Source organism: Primulina tabacum, chromosome 8, assembly GCF_025594145.1.
Source record: "Primulina tabacum isolate GXHZ01 chromosome 8, ASM2559414v2, whole genome shotgun sequence".
NCBI classification, from domain to species: domain Eukaryota; kingdom Viridiplantae; phylum Streptophyta; class Magnoliopsida; order Lamiales; family Gesneriaceae; genus Primulina; species Primulina tabacum.
Genome location: NC_134557.1, coordinates 34,382,832 through 34,402,752, shown reverse-complemented (window position 1 = coordinate 34,402,752; position 19,921 = coordinate 34,382,832). Strand labels below are relative to the sequence as shown.

General features: G+C 40.0%; 1 long non-coding RNA gene across 2 annotated transcripts; it reads right to left on the bottom strand.

Moving 5' to 3' along the window:
• Positions 1-14,867: 14,867 nt before the first annotated feature.
• On the bottom strand, positions 14,868-16,941 carry LOC142552503 (uncharacterized). Of its 2 annotated transcripts, XR_012821815.1 has the most exons (4): positions 16,841-16,941; positions 16,626-16,757; positions 16,447-16,500; positions 14,868-15,203 (listed from the first exon to the last, which is right to left on the bottom strand). It is a non-coding gene; the product is annotated as an uncharacterized LOC142552503 (long non-coding RNA). The 2 variants fall into 2 exon arrangements; XR_012821814.1 differs by lacking the exon at positions 16,841-16,941 and having other exon boundaries at positions 16,626-16,834.
• Positions 16,942-19,921: the final 2,980 nt, after the last annotated feature.

Here is a 19,921-nt window from a genome sequence, read left to right as displayed (position 1 = left end):
AAATGGGCCACCGCATCGCTCAATGCCCTTTTCCGGATCCAAGGAATGGTCCAGCAGGTGGGACAACTCCAAATAAGCCAAAGGAGAATAAGCCAAATGCTCGAGTCTATGCTATCACTCAAGAAGAGGCTGACAACTCGAATGATGTCGTAGCTGGTACCATTCTAATCAATAATATACCTGCTTATGTGTTATTTGATTGTGGTGCTACGCATTCATTCTTGTCTAAAGATTTGCCTAAGAAGTTAGGAGCTAAGCCAGATAACTTAGAAGAACCATATAGAGTAGCAACTCCTGCAAATCGAATTTTAGAAACTCGCACTCTATATCGGAATATTAGTGTTCTCATATAAGATCAGAATTTCAAGGCAAACCTAATCCAACTAAACATGATGGAATTCGACGTAATTCTTAGAATGGATTGGTTAGCCAAGAATCATGCTTTAGTGGACTGTCATGGAAAGACGGTAACCATCCAAGCTCCACACCAAGAGAAACTTTTATTTCATGGCAAGACAAAAGAACGAAAGACTCTTCTTTCTGCTTCTCAAACTTGGAAAGCCATGAAAAGTGGAGAAGAAGTTTACCTGGCTATGATAAGCGAGGTAAAGAAAGAAACCACACGTACGCTAGAAGAGATTCCGGTAGTACAAGAATTTCCGGATGTCTTCCCTGAAGAACTCCCTGGCGAACTTCCCGACCGCGAAGTGGAATTTGAAATTAATTTAGTACCCAATGCTGTACCAATCTCAAAGGCACCATACCGAATGACTCCGGCAGAGTTGAATGAACTCAAAGAGCAACTTCAAGAATTGTTGGATAAGAAGCAGATACGGCCAAGCACATCTCCGTGGGGAGCTCCTGTCCTCTTTGTTAAAAAGAAGGACGGAAGCATGAGATTGTGTATCGATTACAGAGAACTGAATGAGATCACAATCAAGAATAAATACCCACTTCCAAGGATAGATGACTTGTTTGACCAACTCAAGGGAGCTACGGTCTTTTCCAAGCTCTACTTAAGGTCAGGCTATAACCAACTCAAGGTCAAATCAGACGATATTCCGAAGACAGCCTTCAGAACAAGGTATGGACACTATGAGTTCACAGTGATGTTGTTCGGGTTAACAAACGCTCCAGCAGTATTCATGGATCTCATGAACAGAGTGTTCAAGCCATTTCTTGACAAGTTTGTTGTGGTATTCATCGACGATATTCTAGTATATTCGTCAAGTGAAGAAGACCACAAGGAACATCTTCGTCTCACCCTCCAGACGCTGAGAGAAAAGGAACTTTACGCCAAGTTCAAGAAATGCGAATTTTGGCTAGAGAGCGTCACATTCTTGGGGCACATAACAGCAGGAGTATCTGTGGATCCTAAGAAAGTAGAATCAATCGCAGAATGGCCTAGACCAAAGACTGTGACAGAAATTCGAAGCTTCTTGGGACTAGCAGGCTATTATCAAAAATTTGTTGAAGGATTCTCTTCAATAGCAATACCTCTCACCAAACTCACACAGAAGAACTCTAAATTTCAATGGAGTGAAGATTGTGAGAAAAGCTTCGAGACTTTGAAGAAGAAGCTTACATCCACGTCAGTATTGGTATTGCCAACTGAAGGCAAAGACTTCACCATCTACAGTGATGCATCTAAAGGAGGTTTAGGATGTGTACTCATGCAAGAGGGAAGGGTGATTGCATACACGTCAAGACAGTTGAAGCCGTATGAACAGAATTACCCAACACATGACCTTGAATTAGCTGCAGTGGAGTTCGCACTAAAGATTTGGAGACACTATTTATATGGTGTTAAGTGTGAGATTTTCACTGATCATCAAAGCCTCAAGTACTTGTTCACTCAGAAGGAGTTAAACATGATACAGAGACGATGGATTGAACTCTTGAAGGACTACGATTTGACGATAAGCTACCACCCAGGCAAAGAAAATAAGGTAGCCGATGCTTTGAGTAGGAAGGATATGAACAAAGTAATCCTAGCGTCACTTTCAGCACAACCATGCCTTCCAGAGGCCATAAAAATGAGTCAAGATAGAGATTCCGCTTTAGTGAAGCTGAAAGAGCAAGCTAAAGAAGGAAAATCACCAGAATTCGAGACGGATAACAAAGGAATCTTGTGGATGAAAGGACGATTGTGCGTACCAGACATTGATGACCTTCGACAAGAAGTAATGTCTGAAGCACATAAGTCAAAATTTTCAGTACATCCTGGCAGTACCAAGATGTACAGAGATTTGAAGAAAAATTTCTGGTGGAATGGAATGAAGAAAGACGTGGCAATGTTTGTTTCTAAGTGTCACGTGTGCCAGCAAGTCAAGGCAGAGCACCAAAGACCTGGTGGACTTCTTCAACCATTAGAAATCCCGGAATGGAAATGGGATCATATTTCCATGGATGTTGTAGTTGGTTTACCAAAGTCGAGACACGATCATGACGGAATATGGGTAATCGTAGATAGACTCACAAAATCTGCGCATTTCTTACCTGTCCGCATGAATTATAATTTGGACAAGCTAGCCACCTTATACATGAATGAGATCGTGCGATTACATGGAGTACCAGCTAGCATACTATCAGACAGAGATCCTAGGTTTACGTCTCGATTTTGGAAGAGCTTTCAACAAGCTATGGGGACAAAGGTTACCCTTAGTACGGCCTATCATCCTCAGAACGATGGTCAAACAGAGAGAACAATTCAAACTCTTGAGGATATGCTGAGAGCTTGTGCTCTAGACTTCAGTGGTAATTGGAGCGAACATCTGCCCTTAATCGAATTCGCATAAAATAATAGTTACCACAGTAGTATTGGAATGGCACCATACGAAGCTCTGTATGGACGAAAATGTCGATCACCAATGTATTGGGATGAGGTAGGGGAAAAAGCCATTGTTGGACCCGAAATGATCCAAGAAACAGTGGATAAAGTCTCTTTGATCAAGGAGAGATTAAAAGCCGCACAAGATCGACAGAAAAGCTGGGCTGATCAGAAAAGACGACCTGTGGAATTTGAAGTTGGAGAAAAGGCATATGTAAAAGTGTCACCCATGAAGGGTGTAATCCGATTCAATAAGGCTGGGAAACTGAATCCCAGATACGTCGGACCATTTGAAATTCTTGAGAAAGTGGGAACACTTGCTTATAGATTAGCACTTCCACCCGACATGTCAAGAATTCACAATGTATTCCACGTTTCGCAGCTGAGGAGATATATTTCCGATCCTAGTCATATTCTTGAAGCTGGACCACTGTTGGTTGAGGGCAATCTAAATGAAGAGCTAAAATATGAAGAAATGCCGATTCGAATTGTGGATAACAAAGACCAAGTACTGAGGCGACGAACTATTCCATATGTCAAAGTACATTGGTCCAATCACACCGAAAGAGAAGCTACTTGGGAATTGGAAGAAAAGATGCGAGAACAATACCCTTATCTCTTTGAAGATCATGCATAGCCAAGTTTTGAGGACGAAACTTCTCATAAGGAGGGAGGGATGTGAGAACCTGAAATTCCAGCAGTAGCAGCAGCTAGCGAATTTCAGCAGAAGCTAAAAATTCCAGCAGAAGCTAATATTTCAGAAGCTGGTATTTTTCCAGCAGATTAGAATCCAGCAGCAGCAGCACGAAATTTCAGCAGACAGTTACTAATTCAGCCATGACTTGTAACTGAAGCATTTAAAATGGAATAAAGATTGTTAATGACAGATTATGGCCATTAATTGGGAGGCTAATAGTCAGAATTTTGCCTATATATAACACTGTCAAACCTCTGAAATGGGTTACAAAAATCTTGAGATTATCACTTGAATTTTCGAGCTAAGAGAGTGCTGATTTTCGAGCAGCAGAAACCAGTAGTAAGAAGAAGTAGATTTCAGACTTCAACCGAAACACTTTTAGCAAATTACTGTAAGTGGGCTTATGTATAAATATCTTGAAACCCGTTTGATGATTTCTGTTTTAAAGCAAAAGTATATTCTTGATTTCTGATATCTGATTTTGAAGCATTGAAACTTAGTGAACTAATGCTAGGAATATATATTCTGAACATTACTCATTACTGATTAATGATTACTGTCCTCACCCCTTAGATGAGAGAACATATAGGGGACTGATATCAGTTTAGCCATGAAATTCACGAACGTGCTCAGTGCTTACTTGTTGAACTTCTGATTCCTGATTTCTGAATACTGATTGCTGATTTCCGAATACTGAATACTGATTTCTGTTATGAAAATGAGATTTCTGTATATTATTCGTATTACTGTTTCTGTATGAAAATGATTTCGAAAATTGGGAGTTATTCCTGCCCCCGCTTACTGAGTGACAATCATATCACTCACCCACCAAACTCATCTCAGATAAGAACGATGAAGAGTTGTTAGAAGAAGAGGAGCAACTTCAGTTTTGGGGCTGGTGATGAAGATCGTTGTTTTTAGTTCTGATTTATTTTCCGCTGCATCTGTTCAGACATTGTATATTCTGGTTTTACATTTTCACTGTAAAACATTTATCATTGAGTTTGTATCAGACAATGATTATTATGAATAAAAGACTGATTTCTGAATTTTGTACTTCAGAGGCTTGTTGTTTTCGAATGTAAATTTGAGAGCAACGCCGGTGTCAACCCACCCCCGTCCCGGGGCGTGACAAGAATCACGACTGAAAAGTCGCAGTATTTAAAAAGACAATAAAAAACGAATTTTCAGATCTAAAATTATTCCAAAACTTATCCAAACCATTTTTCGCTCGAACGACGAATGTCACACATGAATTTTTACGCATAAAAATAACACAACACAAAATATGACGAGATCGATGCATCAATAACAGAATATACGTGCCTTTGATGATTTGAAATACCGTAACGACGATACTGAAGCGGGAAAGAAGCGAGGCTTGATCCGGGACGACCGTGGCTCGATTTTCTTGAGATAAACTCAACGAAATATTGCTGGAAATTATACAGAGGGGTGGGCGGCTGCACTAGCGAAGGAGACCCTAGGTTTTCTTTCTCAAAATGAATAAAAATCTTAATGTGTGTGTTTTTGTGTGTGTAAAAACATGTAAGTGTGTGTGAGTGAGTAATTAGGGGAAGAATTTCTTAATTAAATAATTAATCAAACTATTTAAAAATGCTAACTCCATTAACAAGTCAATAAAAAAAATAGTAAATCACTACACACTCTTAATAAAATCCCTTTAAAAAAATAACACACACAAAATGCTAACTTTAAAAGTTTCAAACTCTTAAATCACTAAATAAACAAATTAGGCTTTAAAATACTAACAACTTAATAAATTAGTTAAAATGTCCCAACCTCAACTTAAAATAAAATGCCACCTTTAAAATCATCAAAATCGTCACCGGTCTCTTTTCCCTTGATCCCGTCTCGAGTAATCGCCTGAAACATGAAACTCGAAAAACATTTTAACGTGCATCACATAAACATAATCAATTTAAAATAATGCATTTAGATAAACCGTGCATGGCTAAAACTCAATTTAAACTTAAATAAATGCTTTAATAATTAAATAAATGCATGAGTTATACGTGTACTGAATTTGGGCACTACAGTTCCTCCCCCACTTATAAAAATTTCGTTCTCGAAATTAAATCTTACCAAACAACTCCGGGTAGCGAATACTCATGTCCGCTTCTGACTCCCAAGTGGCTTCCTCCATTGATTGGTTCAGCCACTTGACATTGACCAGCTTGGTCACCTTGTTCCGAAGCCTACGCTCCTGTCTGTCTAGGATTTGGACGGGTCTTTCCTCATAAGACAGGTCCGGAGCCAAGTGCAACAGGTTATAGCTCAACACGTGCGAAGGATTAGCTAGGTACTTCCTCAGCATCGAGACATGGAACACATTGTGTACCCCGGCCATATTCGGTGGAAGGGCAACACGGTAAGTTAGTGTCCCAACTCTGTCAAGAATCTCAAAAGGTCCAATAAACCTCGGACTCAGCTTGCCTCTTTTCCCAAATCTCACAACACCCTTCATGGGCGCTATTTTTATAAAAATGTGATCACCTACGGCAAACTCGAGATCTCTTCTCCTCTTATCGGCATAGCTCTTTTGGCGACTTTGGGCGGTCTTCATTCTGTCTCGAATCTTGACCACCACATCTGCAGTCTGCTGAACTATCTCCGGGCCAAGTTCTGCTCTCTCACCAACCTCATCCCAATGAATTGGTGATCTGCACTTCCTTCCATACAATGCTTCGTAGAGAGCCATACCTATGGATGATTGGAAACTGTTGTTGTAGGTAAATTCCACTAGAGGTAGTTTGGATTCCCAAGTCCCCTGAAAATCGATCATACATGCTCGCAATAGATCCTCCAAAATCTGAATCACTCGCTCAGACTGGTCATCTGTCTGCGGGTGGAAGGCGGTACTGAAAAGCAACTTCGTCCCCATGGCTGCGTGTAGGCTCTCCCAAAAGGACGAGGTAAATCTCGGGTCTCGGTCGGACACAATAGAAACTGGGATCCCATGTAACCAAACTATCTCCCTGATATAAAGTTCCGCATACTGCGTCATTGAGAAAGTCGTCTTCACTGGCAGGAAATGTGCTGACTTGGTGAGTCGATCCACTATAACCCAAATAGAATTCGATCCTGTGACTGACCTCGGAAACCCAACCACAAAGTCCATTGTAATATTCTCCCATTTCCACTCTGGGATGGGGAGTGGCTTAAGTATTCCGGCTGGCCTCTGATGTTCTGCCTTCACCTGCTGACAAGTGAGGCATTCAGACACAAATTTGCGGATGTCTCGCTTCATCCCTGGCCACCAATACAAAATCTGCAGGTCTTTGTACATCTTGGTACCTCCTGGGTGAATGGAATACGGAGATGTGTGTGCCTCTGACAGAATATCCTCTCTGATCGAATCAACGCTAGGCACCCACATTCTGTCTCTGTATCTCACAATACCATCTAACACTGTGTAGAGTATACTGCCCTTGGCTTCATCCTTCCGCCTCCATTTCTATAACTGCTCATCTGAAGGCTGACCTGCACGAATACGGTCTAGCAGAGAAGATTGGACCGTCAGATTAGACAGCCTCGGAGCTCTGCCCTTGCGATAAACTTCTAAATCAAACCTCTGAATCTCAGACTGGAGAGGTCTCTGCACTGAAAAATGTGCTACAACTGCCACTCTCCTGCTCAAGGCGTCTGCGACAACATTAGCTTTTCCCGGATGGTAGCTAATTTCGCAGTCGTAGTCTTTTACTAACTCCAACCACCGTCTCTGTCTCATATTCAGTTCTTTCAGTGTGAAGAAATACTTGATACTCTTGTGATCGGTAAATATCTGACATTTCTCGTCGTACAAGTAATGTCTTCAAATCTTCAATGCAAAGACAACGGCGGCTAGTTCCAAATCGTGAATCGGATAATTTTTCTCATGCATCTTCAACTGTCTGGAAGCATAAGCTATCACCCGACCATGCTGCATCAACACTGCGCCTAACCCGAGCTTAGATGCATCGGTGAATAGCACAAAATCTCCCTGCCCTGTTGGCATGGCTAACACCGGCGCTGAAATAAGAGCTTGCTTCAACGTATCGAAACTCTTCTGACATTCATCACTCCACACAAACTTAGCATTCTTCTTGGTCAGTGAAGTGAGTGGCACTGCTATGGACGAAAACCCCTGAATAAACTTACGGTAGTAACCGGCTAAACCCAGAAAACTGCGGATCTCTGATGCATTCTTCGATTCAACCCAATCTTTAACTGTTGCCACCTTGGTTGGATCCACTTCAACCCCACTGCTAGATACTATATGACCCAAAAACGCTACCTTTTCCAACCAGAATTCATACTTACTGAACTTCGCAAATAACTTGCGACTCTGCAAGGTCTGCAAAACTGTCTTCAAGTGCTGACTGTGCTCCTCATGACTCTTTGAGTAAATAAGAATGTCGTCAATAAATACTATGACGAACTGATCAAGGTAAGGCTGAAATACTCGATTCATGAGGTCCGTGAAAATTGTTGGAGCATTCGTCAGTCCAAACGGCATTACTAAGAACTCGTAATGTCCATATCTGGTTCTGAAAGCTGTCTTATGAACATCGACCTCCTTCACCTTCAGCTGGTGATACCCTGATCGAAGATCTATTTTAGATAACACCGTGGCTCCCTGCAATTGATCAAACAAGTCTTCGATCCTAGGAAGTGGGTACTTGTTCTTTATTGTTACCTTGTTCAACTCTCAGTAATCGATGCACAGCCTCATACTCCCATCTTTCTTCGTTACAAAAAGTACTGGTGCGCCCCACGGTGAGAAACTGGGGCGGATGAATTCCTTGTCGAGAAGCTCCTGAATCTGTTGCTTGAGTTATAACATCTCAGCTGGAGCTAATCGGTACGGTGCCTTAGAGATTGGCACTGTGCCTGGCATGAGATCAATCACAAACTCCATCTCTCTCTCTGGTGGAAGACCCGTGACGTCATCGGGAAAGACGTCTGGGAAGTCTCTGACTACTGGCACATCTGATAGTGACGGAGTGGGTATGTCAGGTGTCGAAATAACGCTGGCCAAGAAGGCCCGACACCCCTTAGAAATAAGTCTACGAGCCTGCATGCAAGAGATCATGGGAGGGAAACTTCTCCATCTGGCTGGTTCAAACAGAAACTGCTCCATGCCAACTGGTCTAACCAAAACGGATCTCTTCTGAAAGTCGATCAAGACTCGGTTTCTCGTCAGCCAGTCCATTCCCAGTATGATATCAAGCTCTGGCATTGGCAAGACGATCAAGTCGACACACACTAGGTGGCCGTGTAATTCCAGGTCAATGTCTCTGACCACACTAGTAGCTGATAGTTCTTCCCCGGATGGGACTGTCACTGAATAATTTACGTCGAGTCCAATGGTCTTGATATCCAAGTGGTTAGCGAACGTTTCCGAAATAAATGAATGGGTGGCTCCTGAATCTATCAAGGCCTTAGTAGCTATTCTCTTAATGAAAATATTTCCTGAGAGACGTTAGCACAACACCAAAACTTATATCCCAAAATTATAATAGTGGTCTTATACAACAAAAGACACCAAAAACCCCATCTAGCATCCTAATAATCCCAATTCAAATAAACATGCAAGGCGAAAATTTAATACTGTATGGAATTAAATAGGTTACCCGTCAGCAGTGTAGTGTCTGGGTTCGCCTCCTGTGCATGCATGGCGAACACCATGCCCTGAGTTGGCTGCTTCCACTGTGGGCACTCTTTCAGCATGTGGTCAATAGATCCACATTTATAACACTTTCCTGACCCGTATAAGAACTGCCCCGGATGCTGGCGGTTGCACTTAGGGCACACCGGAAAATTTCCAGGCTTCTGAGGCGCCACCTGCTGCTGAATTGGACCCTTGCCCTTTGGCAGTCCCTGATATGGCTTCTTCCCTGGCGGTCCCTGATACGGTTTCTTAAACTGGGCCTCTGATGCTGCTGCTGCTGGTGTTGCGGTGGTGCCTGATAGGGCCTCTTGCCCTGCCTGTCCAACTCGATATCCCTCTGATCCTGCTCTGCCGCCAATGCTCTAGACACGACAACTGCATAGCTAGTAGGACCAGCAACTCGGACATCACGGCGCAAGATCGGCCGCAATCCATCCATGAAATGCCTCAGCTTACTCTGGGCATCATTAGCTATCAGGGGTACAAAGTGACACCCCCTTTCGAACTTCCAGACAAAGTCTGCCATGCTGCTGTCTCCTTGTCGCAGCGTCATGAACTCTCTGGTCAGACGGGAACGTACTTCTTCAGTGAAGTACTTAGAGTAGAAAACCTCCTTGAAACCATTCCAAGGCAACACCTGCAAGTTTACTGCCACGAACGCACTCTCCCACCATAGCCTGGTGTCCCCTGTCAGAAGGAACGTGGCACACCTGACCCTATCTGCATCGGTCAGTTCCATAAAATCAAAGATTACCTCGATGGACTTAATCCATCCCTTAGCTATCATCGGGTCAGTGGTACCCGAAAACTCCTTAGGATTCATCCTCCTGAACCTCTCATACACCGCCTCAGGTCTGGGCCTCTCCCCTGCATCTACAGCAGTCTGGTTTCTCGCAAACTGTGCGAAGAACTGCGTCATACCGGCAAGCATCTGTGCCTGCAAGTCCGGAGGTGGAGAAGGAAGAGCGTCTCTCCTCTCCTGTCGAGCCTCTCTATCCTCATCCCTTGCTTCACGGTCGATCACACGTCTAGGAGGCATACTGTTCCAATAATTAATCCAACACGTAAACCCCACATACATGAACATGATATAGACAACATAAGATGCACGTAATTGAACTTTAAAATATGCACATGCTGAAATCAGAACTTAATGCTTACTACATAATCATAAATTTGAAACCTTAAAACTTACAGACTTGATGTGTGACTTCGCGAGCTTCTTGCGACTGGCAGTAGGCGTAACCCTTTACAAGAACACGTCTCTGATACCAACTGTAACGTACCGTACTTTTTACTACTAAAATTTGCGGAAGGGTTAAAAATTTTCTTAAATAAAAACGTGAGCATTCAAAATTCGATAAAATAAATTGTACGTCTCAAGGAAGATCTAAAAACAGAGTTTGACAAAAGTATTTGAAAATTTTCATAAAGACTTAAAAACATGGCAGTCCTCGGGTTTAGCCTCCCGCTCAGTCCAAGCCTGCTCCTTGGTCCTCACCTCATGTCTCCTCATAAACCTCATCACCTGCATCGATCAAGTCTAGTGAGTCTAAAGACTCAAGACGTATAAAATGGGAGTAACAAGTACTACATAATAAGATCACATGCAACTTTAAAATAGGACATACATACTTAAAATCTGAACTTGCATAATATAAACTTGAACATACGTACATACATACTAAGACGTGCCATCAACATAAACTTTTCTTAAACATGCTTGCATACTCGAACATACTTAAACATACATAACTTCATCATTTTTGCGTAGAGGCATGTTTCAAAGCAAGTGACCCATAACATAATCGCCTGATCAGACTAACCACAGTACTGGGATGACAGGGACGTATCCACTACAACATACATGAGATCCCCGTTCATAATTTAACGGGCTGATTGGTCCCCGTTCATGATTTAACGTTTTCCAATCACGATCTAAACCCGTTCATAATTTAACGGGGTGGGTTGGTCCCCGTTCATGATTTAACGCTTTCCAACCCCATACATAAATTGGTCACAAGACATTTAGCATACCTCAAAAACTTGAAAATATTTTTCTTGCACGTCAACATACTTACTTGGCGTTGAGGGATTCGTTGGACTTCGATTGGGGCCGCTGCTGCACATACTAACATGAATTTAAACTTAACTTGCATAACCTAGACGTAGGTAATCGTACGCACCCGAATCAATTAAATAGCTTAAGGCATTCTAAAACGCTCGGGACTTGACCTCATTTAATCATCGTACTAACCCATGACATGAAACCCCAAAGCAAAGTATAAAATTTCCCAAAACATGAAGTACACGGACCCCGTGTCTGGGTCCGTGTATGGGTCCGTGTAGGTACGCCAAAAGAAATACTCTGGAAGGAGAAGGGACACGGACCCCGTGCCCAGGTCCGGCTCCGGGTCCGTGTAGACTCGGTAAAACTTGTCGTCCAGAAGGGGGAAGGCACGGACCCCGTGCCCTAGTCCGTGTGGGGGTCCGTGTATGCTCGGAAAATTGACATTGAGAAGAAAACAAAGGCACGGACCTCGTGCCCTGGTCCGTGTGGAGGTCCGTGTACCTGTGGGAATTGCAAACTCACGAAATTCCAATACATGCAATGCTTATCATCCTAGACTCGATTGTAAAGGCCATGAACCGACACCACGAGACCCATCCTAACATGCCATAACATCGAACCAAATTCATACAAGCGCCCAAAACAACGACGTCCACCCTACGACGCATACAATTCCAAAAACGTGGCAATTGACACCAACTCGCTTCCTACGACTTCTAATGCATCCGAGTGCCTATCGACATTAAACGACATATCAGATAACATCCCAACATCATACTGAGCATACCTAGACGCAGCAACAATCACCCGTCGATCCCCAACGAAGCCTGCAACAATAAAATCTCAAAAACACATCAACACATAATTTTCTGAAAAACGCAGTTTGAGCAGTCCCACGAAAAACGTCATAACTCACTCAATTTTTATCCAAATATTTCGAATTTACTGTCAAATCGAAGGTATCAAAAAGTTATACAATTTTTGTGTTGAAAGTTTTCTCAGAATCATGACCGAAAAGTCGCAGTATTTAAAAAGACAGTAAAAAACGAATTTTCAGATCTAAAATTATTCCAAAACTGATCCAAACCATTTTTCGCTCCAACGACGAATGTCACACATGAATTTTTACGCATAAAAATAACACAACGCATAATATGACGAGATCGATGCAGCAATAACAGAATATACGTGCCTTTGATGATTTGAAATACCGTAACGACGATACCGAAGCGGGAAAGAAGCGAGGCATGATCCGGGACGACCGTGGCTCGATTTTCTTGAAATAAACTCCACGAAATATTGTTGGAAATTATACAGAGGGGTGGGCGGCTGCACTAGGGAAGGAGACCCTAGGTTTTCTTTCTCAAAATGAATAAAAATCTGAATGGGTGTGTTTTGGTGTGTGTAAAAACGTGTAAGTGTGTGTGAGTGTGTGTAACGTGTGTGAGTGAGTAATTAGGGGAAGAATTGCTTAATTAAATAATTAATCAAGCTATTTAAAAATGCTAACTCCATTAACAAGTCAATAAAAAAAATAGTAAATCACTACACACTCTTAATAAAATCCCTTTAAAAAAATAACACACACAAAATGCTAACTTTAAAAGTTTCAAACTCTTAAATCACTAAATAAACAAATTAGGCTTTAAAATACTAACAACTTAATAAATTAGTTAAAATGTCCCAACCTCAACTTAAAATAAAATGCCACCTTTAAAATCATCAAAATCGTCACCGGTCTCTTTTTCCTCGATCTCGTCTCGAGTAATTGCCTGAAACATGAAACTCGAAAAACATTTTAACGTGCATCACATAAACATAATTAATTTAAAATAATGCATTTAAATAAACCGTGCATGGCTAAAACTCAATTTAAACTTAAATAAATGCTTTAATAATTAAATAAATGCATGGGTTATACGTGTACTGAATTTGGGCACTACAAATACACTTCATAAATGGAGAAAAATAGTAAAGACTGGATTTCATGTATCTTGGAGCAAAAACTGCAGTAAATTATTTCCAAACTCTGGAATAAAAAAGATTACCATCATTTGCATCGAAGAATTCCCCTTGAGCAGAAGCAAAGCTACAGCTCTCAATTTGCTTCTTTCCATTGTAGTTCTTCTCCTCCTCACCCTGATATCCACTCACCTCTTCATCCTCGTCGATATCGAAAGTTTCCAACTTTCATCACCCGCAAAATTCTCGCCCACCTCCTCCTCCGAGCACAGATATCCACCTCCATTTTCTGAATCCAAACCCACCACTTCAGCCTCACTACATCTCTTCCACTCATTTCCTCGGCTGGTTGACTACGTAAGGAGAAGGTGAGCAATACACACACACACACACGTAGTCTATATAGTTAGTTTGAAAAGGTTTTGCAATTTCTTTTTGCTGAAACTAGCAATCCAAATTATTTGGTCATACTCCGACCACCAGTAGCTCATTTCAAATATCGTGGATGACATTTACAGGATTTATAAGAAGCTTATGTAGCCCTCGAACCATCCTCCAATCTCTTGGAACATGTTTGTTAGACCAAAGGAAGATGGGGGCATGGGGCTAAGAATTTATTGGCTCAGAACAATGATTTGATTGCAAAAACGTTATTGAAGATTCATATGAAGAAGGATAGTATGCGGGTGAAATGGGTGAATGAGATCCATGTATGGTTTGGTAGTGTTTGGGAATGGAATTGGAAGAAAGGTCGTTAGTCTCCTTTAATTTGATTAAAAAAATTCTGAGAATTCGAGATGTTCTTGTACTTAGACAACCCTCGGCTCATAGTGCAGGGAAGCTGTTGGAGTTGGTTCGGATGTCATGGTGGTCTTGCTCGAGATTATGAATTCTTTGTTCAAAAAGAACGACGACCATGGAAACCTATAATTTGAAAACATTGCATACTCCCCAAACATCGTTTTGCCATGTGGTTGTTTGCACACGGTAAATTCCTGACTAAGGATAGACATTCTATATTGAGAACAAGATGTGTGTACTTTGTAATAACAGTGAAGAATCAGCTTATCATCTATTCTTTGCTTGTGTTGTATCAAAGAGAATCTGGAATGGCATCAAAGAATGGCTAGGCATGCATAAAATCATGGGATCTGCAACATGCATTCTGAAAGCTTACTGAGGTGTCTACAGAGGTAATTCTGCATTGTCTAAGTTTAGTTGCAGTGGCAGCATGTGTCTAAAACATTTGAAATGCATGCAATCAAGCTCTTTTTGAAGAAGAAATGTCGTGTCTTGAGGATATCATTATGAAAATCAAGATTCTTACTGTTCGATGTTCGCCAAATCATCTGGATATAAGCTCTTATTGAATTATTATTATTATTATTATTATTATTTATGTTTATGTGTAGATATGATCGTCTTTGCTTGTTTCTATAACCAGGGTATGCCCCGTGTAATTGGTGATGGTATCATTGGTTCTATTGATTCGATATTTGTTATCTTAGGGATGCCCAATGTACTTGTACATAACTCTTTTTACCTTAATTTAATTAATGTTATTCATTAAAAAACAAACTGAAATGATAAAAAATTCCAATCAGAACTTTAGTTCGATTGAGTTAGATTCAAGTTCGAATCACCATATTTTAGGCTTGAACTGTTGAACATAGTTCGAACAATTATTTACACTTAGCTCAACCCAATTGAGCTTGAATTTCAGACGAGCCAAATTGAGCACAAACAAGGCATAAAGATCAAAATTGAATCTATCAAACAAAACAATCACATTATTGCCATCGAAAGGTACAATTTTTCCAACATGGTTCAAATATCTAAGTATAAAGACAACAACATTACTACAGTCACCATAACGTAACCAAGTAGTACCCTCCTTGGTTGGAACTTCATTGGTTGCCCAAAGCAAGATCATGCCAAGTATCTGTCTCAACTTGTTGAGTCTCCTGATCTAAGAAACAATCAAATACAACATACACAAAAGTAAATCAATCTTGGATATCACGTAAACGAAGATCAAGTACGAACAAAATATTAGGTAAGAATAAAGTGATGGCGTGAGAAAAAGCATTATATTATTCACTTAAAAAAAACATAAATTTGCATGCAGGTATAAAGAGTTCAAAGATTGGCATTTTATTCCCAAGTCCCCCTGGAATTCGGAATTTTCCCAGATTAAATCTTCATCATTTGTAAGAAGAAAAAAAAGGAAAATGATATATTTCCGCATTAACATTCAAGAAACGGAGATCCAATGCAAGGATTTGGATTGTAACAAGACAAAAGTACACCTAATTTTTGTTAGACATTCACATTTTAATCATATGAGTCATGCCACAGAACTACAAAACCATGGTAAAAACAGCAGAGGCTATACAGCTAGGATGATAAACCTGCAATAAAAACTACAGCATTATTCAGAAGTAACTCAAAACAAAAAACAGACAATGATTTGTAAGTCAAATTCTCAATTATGACTAAGGTCTATATAACTTAACAATAACTAACTTAACCAACGAATTTCCGAATAAAAAAGCATCTACTACTCATGGATGTGCCCACATAAAATTCAAATTAGATGTGTGACAATAATGCTTTAGTTTTGGGCTCAAGCTGATCTAAATCAAATTGAATAAACTAACAATTACCCGTTTTTTTCAGTAGTTTGATTATATTATAAGTATACCAAGGCCACCAACCATAAAACTTAAAGCCAGATAGTTGGCTCAATTTCCTCCTTGGACGTACTTTGACTAGAGGATATTGGTTTATGATTTAACTCAATGCCCTATCGAAAGGTGCTCTCAACGTCCTCTTTGAATCTTTCTTTAAATAAAAAATCAGACTGAACTGTGGCATTTAAGCTGACAAGAAATAAGAACAGTGACATAAAAATGGTGTTATTTGAAAAATACACACAAATACTATTCACCACTTGAAGCCTTGAACTCGTTCTAGTCATCCTACATTTCAAGCCCTTTTCGAAATGATCCGACCACCAACCATTCTCCATGTGACTTGCATCATCCTTTCATAGAGTCTATCCCGAATAAACTATACTAGAAACATGTTGACAAATGCAGCTTCAATGGAAAAAACCGATTGAAGGACATATATTTCAAATGATAGTAATTTCCCTGTTAATATTAGCATCATTTCAAGGAAATTTATTCAAAATTTGAAAACGAACATACTCGAATCCTCAGTATCATCGGTCCTCGAAGCAAGTATTGGAGGCAGAGGAAGATCTGAAGAGACAAAGGAATCGAAAAAATACAAAAATCCTTCATTACATTAATACTCAAAAGGGTATGACATTTTAAACAACAAAATTCAAAATTTATCCTAACCCAAGTTCCCATAGAAGAATTACCATCATCAGGCAGAGTGTCTCTCATCCACAATATCAATCAGGACTCCCAAGCTTAGTTCTGCCATTGTATGCTTCTTCCGTCCGAAATGAACAGCCGATAGCTTAAAATTCACAGTTGAGGTCCCAATCCACCTAAAGAAAGAGATTAATCCAAATGTTCAACGGCAAAATCGATTGATGTAGAATGTAATTGAGCGTAAAATTCCTCATCTCACCGTCGATACTTCGACTGAATGCAGAGAAATCAAACTCGCCTAAATGTTTGAAAGGTGGTGTAGCGTTGGGTTGGGCTTTATGGGTTTCGGGCTTTCGTCTGACGGACCTTTTATTCAATTATTCGGACAAAATGAGGGATATTTAAGGACCTTTAAATATTTTTCTAGAGTTCAACTCATATTTACTTTATATTTTTGTAAAGTAAATTTTTTCTAAAATTTTAATATATCACAAGGCATATAAAAATATATTTTTTCTAAAATTTTAATATGTCGACACTAAAATTCTGTAGAACCGAGCGTTTGCCGCTTTACCAAAAGCTATAGCTAATAGTAATGATGCAACTCAAATCTTTCAAACCTGCACAGCAACTCAAGCACCACGATTCAATTGCTCTACCAAGCACAGACAATTATTGCACCAAACAAATTCTATAAAAACATAAATTTTAATTGATTTTTAACGAATTTTTTACATTATTCATATTCTCTCGAAAGATGCGGTCATTGCAACGGAATACGCTCCGGAGAAGGGTTATGGTTATATTCTTTGTGATTTCTTTGTACATGTTTAGAAATTTCATGTGAATTCGGGTATGCTCCAATGGTGTTTCCATTTTATTTGTTTTCATAATTTTTAAGACTTAAACTAAAATATGAAGATGTCGAGATAATAATCATTGTCAGTACATAGAGATGATGCAGCGTTTTTAGTCAATTAAATTTTAATTGATTTAATTCGAACGAACAATATTTCAAGTATTTAGGTCCCATAATTATAAGAGACAGTAGATATAGGATATTATATTATTTTTTCCATAAAACTACATAGTTAAATTAATTTCTTAAGCTTTTGATATCCCATATAGCCAACCAGTCGAGTTCCACGCGAAGCATCTATTACTCATGTTCATTTATAGAAATAAAGGTCTCATTATTGATACATTTAAGGTCAGAGACCAATGCCAAAGTCTTACACGGAGTCCGATTCATTCTCTGCTCGAGAAATAAGTCACACAAGATAGAAAGGTATGAGCAACCAAGCTCAGAGCATGACCGCCTGATCCGAGCTCATTCAAATAATTAGGATGGTAAATGCACAATCCTACTAATACAAAATATCTTGTTAAAACGCATGTATATGAAAAAATCCAACGATATCGATACATTTAAAATTCATAATCTGCTAAAGATAAGGATTGATTAGTACAAAATTTGCTATGAATCCAGTGTTTCACCAGCTTGTCTTACTAAAAGTTATTCTCCTACATGATATCTAGCTTCTCCTAACTCTATAAAGACCAGGTATTCCTCATGGTTTTAAACATTCAATTCACTTATTGCTATCACTAGCACTAATATTCTCACACACTTAGCTTTGTCTTAGTACTGACTAAAGCATCGGAGGGGTTATGTCGGAAAAATTATGACTCCAAAATCATTCGTCAGTGCAAATATGTACCACCATTATGCTCGGCACATACGCAGTTCAGCTCGCTTTATAGCAAATCAGCAAGGATTATATTGCCTCGCCAGATCAAACCAAAAGTATAATTTTTGATATCATCAATTGGTGTCAAATGTGGAAAAAAAAAAGGTTAAAAAAAGAAGGAGTGAACCAATAAAATGAAAATCAAGGAAGCACCAGCCAAAATCTAAAAATCATGGAAACAATTATCAAGAAAATCAAAAGAACAATCCACCTCCACCATCACCTCCCTTCGATATTTCACAGCCAACTGATTACAGCCACAATGGAACAAGTGTTGGCACAAAGAAGAGAAAACAAACCACCCAAAATCCTCCCCTGAACTGAAACGAAGTCACAGAACAAATGAGAAGACTGTGATAAGAGTTTCATCGTGTGCGCGATCCTCAGGGAGGTCCTCCTCCTCCGCCCCCTCGAGTTGTTCGTTTCTCAACAGGTCCTAGCTACCGAGCTCTCCCAACACTTAAGGTTTCCCAATATAAGGGAGTAAAATGGAAAAAGAGATCTAGAAAAGCACATTTCCTAATTTGAGAATGATGTCATGTTACACAAGTACATTGATCCCATCAAGTGTCGGATCTTTCTCAACACTTTGGCAGGAGAAGCACAACAGTGGTTAACCTGATTGAATCAGGAAGAATCCAGACATTCCAAGACTTCAGCAAAATCTTTCTGCACAGATTCTTAAGCAGCAAGAAGAAGCCGTTGACCGCTTTGAGTCTATTCGGCATGATACAAGAAGAGAAAGAAATTTTGAGAGATTATATATTATGGATTCAATGCTAGTGTGGTCGAAGTCCCTTCCACGACCCCAGATTTACTTATTAGTACATTCATTCAGGGCTTAAAACCTGAGGATATTTTTAAGTCAATGGTGACCGGACATTCCAAGACTAGCAGAATCTTTCTGCACATATTCGCAAGCAACAAGAAGCAGCCACTGACCGCTTTGTGTCTATTCTGGATTAGACAACAAGAGAAAGAAAGCTTGATGGATTATATTCACAGATTCAATGCTAGGGTGGTCGAAATCCCTTCCACGACCCCAAATTTACTGATTAGCACTTTCATCCAAGGATTAAGACCTGTGGACATTTTTAAGTCACTGGTGAAAAAGCCACCCACCAATTTCGAAGACTTATTAACAAAAGTTGAAAAATATATCAACATAATGAGGCCCAGACTTATAAATTAGCTTGGATATTTTTTGATTCTGGTAGCTCAGTTGATGTTTTATTCAAATATGTTATGAACCAAATGGACTTGAGAGAATACAATATGGAACCGTAGCCACTGCCTTGTTTGGATTCATGAGGCATGCTGTTAATATGGTGGGATCGATAAATCTGCCTCTCTCTAGGAGGATGAGATACAAGGAAGACCCGAATTGTAAGTTTTATTGTTGTGGAAACACCTTCTTCTTATACTGCCATACTTGGCCATGGCCATTTTTATGACAGTAGCTTCTGCACTTCACCAAAAGCAAATTTTCGATTGGAAGAATAGTGGGAAAAGTTAGGGGTGATCAAAAAATGGATCGGAAGTGCGCTAGCCTGCACAACGAGAATATGACCATTTGAATTTAATCGGGG